Source organism: Nyctibius grandis, chromosome 1 (genome assembly GCF_013368605.1).
Source record: "Nyctibius grandis isolate bNycGra1 chromosome 1, bNycGra1.pri, whole genome shotgun sequence".
Lineage (NCBI taxonomy): Eukaryota > Metazoa > Chordata > Aves > Nyctibiiformes > Nyctibiidae > Nyctibius > Nyctibius grandis.
The window spans coordinates 125,527,637-125,533,825 of record NC_090658.1 but is presented as its reverse complement, the minus strand read 5'-3'; positions in this window follow the sequence as shown (position 1 = coordinate 125,533,825).

Sequence of the window (6,189 nt, the reverse complement as noted above, 5' to 3'; positions counted from 1 at the left end):
GGTTTAGTGGTGGCCTTGGCAGTGCTGGGTTAACGGTTGGACTTGATGATCTTAAAGGTCTTTTCCAACCTAAATGATTCTATGATTCTATGGTGTAAATTAATGAATGAATATATAACTACTAATGTATAATTATTCATAAGTAAAACAGCTATTTCAGAATTATTATTAATATAAACTAATAATAAATATACTTTATAATAATACATTATTATAAATATGAAGCTTATTCCATAGCTTGTCAAAAACTAATTCGCACATTTTTCTTCCTTTAGGTTTAGCTCACTGAAGGAGTCAGGCAGGTGCCAGCACTGGTACAAGGGGAGGGGAACACATGGCTGGGAACAGAAGGAAGGTGGGATTGTGGCAAGTGATGACTTAAATTGGTTTGCTTGGTGAGGACTTGCGCTGTAGCTTGTGCAAGCCTTTCATTTCTACAGTGCTGACTTGAGCTATGTATGATAGGCTATATGGAAAGGAAGCACATCCACCTTCAAATGAAACTGTGATGGTTATGCAGAGCAAGTCCTTCAAGTAAGGCCTTTGTGTCTCAAGAGAAATATCCAAAAATAGCGAACGTTTGAAATGTTCTTGCTTAAATTGCTCCACCTTTCTGTCCTTCATCTGTAAGATGAAGACACTAATATTAACTTTCCTCAGGAATCTTGTGAAGAAAAAGTTGCATTTGTAAAGCACCCATTACAGTAAAAACAACATAAAAACCCAAGAGAAAAATAGCTAAAATATATTTTTAGTCAGCACTGGTTCTTAATGGTATATATTAAATAAAGCCCAAGGCTATACAATGAGTAATGGCGATTATAAAATCTTTAACTTAACAATTCAGTAAGCAGCATTCATCTTGCAAGCATTAGTCATCTTCTGCACTGAAAAAGGTTGGGGGTCTTGTGAAAAAATAAAGTAGTTCGGCAAGCACTGGAACTAAACTTTTCTATGGATTTGTGCCTAAAACTGACTAATTGTGAGCTCTGATTCAAAGCTGCCTTATCACCGCAGAACTGATATGTGCTTTCCCTGTGTGGTTTCTCTGACTGAGGGATGAAGTTAAGGATAGTCTGAGGATGCACAGGTATAATGAGTTTATCCATTTTAATGTCAACAATGCAGAGTTTACTGACATAGACTGACCTGGAATAATGCTAATGAAGTTACTTGTTTCTTGTTTACCACTCATGATGCTAAACATAGATCTTGTGAGTTTTCCCAGGGACCTATTGTTATTCTGACATCCTTATAACAGTGGCAAAGCTCCTTTCCTTTGCTGTGACTCTGTATTAAAGAGTTTCTTCTCTTTCATCTAATTTTAAATCCTCTCAATCTAGTGAGTGCTACTTAGGCAGGACTGAGCTGGCTCCTTGTAAGACAAAATGGTCCAGGACTTCAGCGTGGCAGAAACATGGGACACAACTATTGTACGATTGGTATTTCTGGCAGGTTGAAACTGCTGTATTTGCAGTTGTCACTCCAGTTAATGAGCTCACTAAGTGCCAAGATATTAATCTAGGCAGTGGCATCCAGTCAAGGTTATGCCAGCGCAGAAGAGGAAAAGCAAATTCAACTGCAGCAACACAGCATAGTATCTCTTTGGAAGGACTGCCAGTGCTAAGTGCCAATGAATTTATTTTACTAGGCCGTAAAAGCCCTTTTCCTGCCACTGCTTATGTAGGACAAAAAGATAATTTTGCCTTAAACTATTTAGAGTTGAAGGTTAAAGGTAACATAGACAGGTGAGGATTATTGGGCAGAAATACTAGAATCATTAGACAACTGATGTGGTTTTAGTGACTCTGCAGTCTAACCATTATAACATTCTTCAGGCAAATGAATTTTAAGAAAGGCTCTGAAGAGATCAGTGAAGTACATCAGCAAATTGTTACAGGTTTCCCTTACCAAAGCAAGAAGCAGCATGAAAGCAAGACAAACCTTGCATGAAAATTCAAGTGAAGTGTTAGTGGCTGATGGTATGGTCTCTTCTCACACTCCAGTGATTTCAGCTCTGGCTTGAACTCTGTTAAAGTTTAATGTCAATGTAAGTTTCAAAGTGACTTGCTCAGAAAGACTTTACGCTCTTCAAAAATAACTTCAGAGTGCAGAAAAACCCTAAATCTAAAAGCTCAGGTCAGTTTTGGCAAAAGGCTGCAAAACTAGATCCAACCCTCTGAACGCAACAACTTCAAGTCACTGATTGGAGGTACAGCACAATGTTGTTATTTACAGCAGCCTGGGAAGAGTTTGTATTTGCTTCTGTTGCCTGTCATGGAAAAGTTCAGCAGAACGTCAGGCAGAGGGGGGCAGCAGCAACTCAAACTGTCAGCGTTACATCTGGCCAGCAAGAGTCACAGTCAGGGAAACTTCTGTGTTCCATCAACACAGTGCTTTTGTGTAGTCTTCCATAAGCTGGCTTAAAACCAGAGTGATCTGTTTGCCCTGCCAACGAATCCCTGATTTTATTAATTGTATTATTAATCATCCATTTACTTTCCTCTCTTACACTGTTTTGCCTGTCTTTATCATAGTGCTTATTTCCTCTACAGCATGCCTGCATCTTTCCAGAAATCTGTGAATCTGGAAAACTTTCCTTTTCACAGCAACTCACAAAACGTTCTGAAAGATCTGAGATTTATTTCAAAGTTGATTCTTATATCATTCAGCCTTTAAAAGCAACATGTAATTCCAGAGAACCTCACAAAATTCATGTAAGATGTACACCATGAGGTACACTACTTCAGAGTAGTACTGGTCCCTGGATACCAGTCTTCCCAGTTGCTGAACATATGATTCCCCAAGGCCTCTTTATTTCCCACGCTTGTTCCTTCCCAAATCACCTGAATCCCTCTCTTTCCCAACCTCTGGTTCCTCCCCTAAACATTCCATAATAGGTCCTGTGCAATGCTAAAATGCCCTTCCCCTGCATCCCATAAAGTTCAGCACACCCCCAAGGCAGGAACTCCCATAGTCCTGGAGAGCTGCTCCCAAGACTCACCTCGATGAGTTTCACGCCTGGACCCTGGGGCTGATGGGCTGATGGCTCTGCTGGAACAGCCCTGGGAAAGGCCTGGACAAGGTGTTCATTCCTTGGGAGTCTGTAACTTGGGTTGTCACCTGCCATTGTGCCCCTGTGCACCTCTGGCCTTGTGGAGACGGGTCTTTGGTGGGCTGATGGCCCCTGTGAGGAGTAGCTGGGCTGGGTATTATTTGGTCTTCCCCACCACTGTCTCCCTGTGGGCAGGCACACAAGCTTTTATCACATAACCTATCACTATGTAACCAATGACATGTTTCTAGCACCTAAAACTGAAAGCTTTGGGAAAAACTGCATTTATAGCCAATGCAGTAAGGACACCAGCCTGTTGGGATTAGACTGGCTTCTTGGTTTGCATTAAAACATGAGTGTGGAGAAATAAATGCATCTGAAATGAGCTTGCAGCTCTGGCTTGCCAAGGTATTATTTACTAATTATAGCATAAGGATTGCAAATTGCAACAAATAACCTTGCTTAACCCCACTACTGTGTTATTGTCAGCACTTGAAACTTGTGAAATTCATGTGTACTTGACTGTTTCTGACTGCCTGTGCTGCAGATAGGTTTTGCAAGTAAAACTGTGTGCCTGCTCAGCAGTGGGCAAAATTTTCTCTGCCATAATTCAGGCTGCATGAGTCAGCGCTGTCTTCCTTCACAACACATGCTGGCCCGTCTGGAAATCTACTTTCTCTGTGGTTACACAGATGTTCTATAAATCTCAGAATAATTTCAGTGCAGTAGGCAAAGAAGCTTTTGCCACTCTTTGAACAAATATAGTCCAGCTCTCCATCCGCTACAAAATAGTATCAGTGCTTGGCAGGGAACAAAGTTGAGACATTAATATTTTAATTTATACAGCTATTAAGTAGTAGAAAATCCTGCAAATGAATACAGTAGCGTGTACCATTTGTTGTTTTAAGAACTGAGCGCGTTTCTTGTTCAGAATCCAAACCAGCATCTTTGTGCCTTTTATACGTTTTTGATAAATTATTATTCAGAATCAACACTAGAAATGCTGTTGTGTTACGTATGGAAAGTAAATATTAACTTGTCCTTTTGTTTATGCCGTTGTGTTTTGTGCCTCCAGGTTTAAATACAGACCTTGACTAAAGATAGTATCTAGCATTTGCTCAAAAGGCAGAAAACAGTCGTATACTGATGTAAAAATGAAACCTGGCAGCAGCATGAAGTGAGGGCTCACGGCTTCTGTATTAGCTGAGGGGAAAAAGAGGAGGTGCAAAAGAAAATTTAGCATGAATAATACAGTTGAAACTAATAAAGGGGTCAGAGCTGTCACTCATCAGGTAGGTGTGGCTGTCTCTAAGTACTTCTTTATAGCTGGGACAAGAAGCTGGACTCTCCAGATGAGGCAGTGCCTCTCATTAGCCAGCAAAATTAAACAGGACACCACATGAGGAACCTGTGCAGATCGCTATGCTGCAATTACTGCTTTTTGACCACTCAGAAATAGTTGTTGCTTTACATTCCTTGATCCCTGATCAGTTACTGTCCAAAAAATACGGCTTATTCTTGGCAGTAATTGATTTCTGGTGTTTGTTTATGTTCTTGCTTAACTTTGTATGTTTTAAACATATGCTTGCAGAAACATGTCTGTCAACAAGCTTAGACATTGCCTGGTCAGAGGGCTTGGACAGGGAGAATAAAGCATTCACCTGATGTGTTTTCCTGCAGCACAGCAGAGAAAATCAGCAATATGATGGAGTAAACTGAGAGCAGGAAAGAAGTCATATTACCTACTGCTGCTCAGTTCAGGCTAAGGAACTTTATTCGTGATCTCTTTTGCTGTCAGTAGATGGTCCCTTATTACTCTAAAGATAGAAAAATTGCTTGTAACAGGAAATTGAGGACAGAGTACAGATAATGATTAAAAGATAAAGCTTTAATGTGAAAATTGAGTTGCTTTTAGTATTTCTAGTTTCTTCATCTTCATTATATCTTGTTAGCTGTTGCTGTTGTGTGGTGGCTTTGGCTCAGATATGACAAGGATGTGCAGGATAGTAAATGATAACATAGTAATACTAGAGGATGAAACAGTGCTTATAGTAAATCCTACTTTTCTCCCCCTCCCACACATTTCATCTTAATTGGTCTCTTCTGGGTAGCTGCTGTGCTGCAACCCTGCCCCTATGTCTGAAACAAGACTCTATGCTATTATACCATCGGTTTCTTCTCTTTCAGCTGTCTTTTCCATTACTCATCAGTTATTATTAAGTAATTTCCCTTACCTTAATGGCTTTCTGAGACAAATTCATTCCTGCAGTTTTAAGTTGCTTTGCTACTGTCTACTTCTTGCTAGAAGGGTGCTAATTACCACCAGAAGGGACTTGCATTTCACCTGGTACTTGACATCAGCCCCCAAAACTGCATGCTGGAGCTTGCAAAAAGCATTCTCCCCAAACCCTGAGATGCCCAAAGGCAGCATCTGCAACAGTGTCTTTAGAAACTCCACCTTCATAAAAGCAGAGTGTTTTTCCTTTGAACATACTTGAAGCACTAGTCAAACTCTGATTGGAAACAAATTTTATTCTTGCAAACCAGAGGACAAAATTCTTCATTTTAAAGAAATGATAATGCAGTTACTAATAAAAGCAAAACAAACCAAAAGATCTAGACAAAGTAAGTGTAATACTAGTTTGTGCCTCAGACATCACTAAAAAAAAAAAATCTCTGTAAGAGTCTTCTCAGATTGGGTAAGAGTTAGTTCAGCTTCACTTTAAGGATGCATTTTTATAGCTCACACTAAACTTTGGATGTCTACATGCTCCAGTTCCAAGGAAGAGTGACTGCAGGGCTGCTGCATTCAAATGTGTCTTCACAGCAGCCTGTCAGTCCTGCTCCTCTTCCTGCTGATTAATTAATCTTACAGATATTTATTGTTCTAATAACTCTGATTAGCTCTGGTTGGTTGTGGTAATGCAGATGAAACAGCATTCAGTTTGTCTAGAATAAGAATACATAAAGCTTTGATATGCTAATTTTTTTACACAAGGTTTTCGCTCTAGGGAGTCAGCTGAATTTTGCGTTCTCTCCAACTTCTCCCGTCCCCGGCAACAGAGCTCACAGTATTGCAGGTTTTCCTGGCTTCAGTTTCATATCAAAGGAGGTATTAGGCAACATCTGTAGTT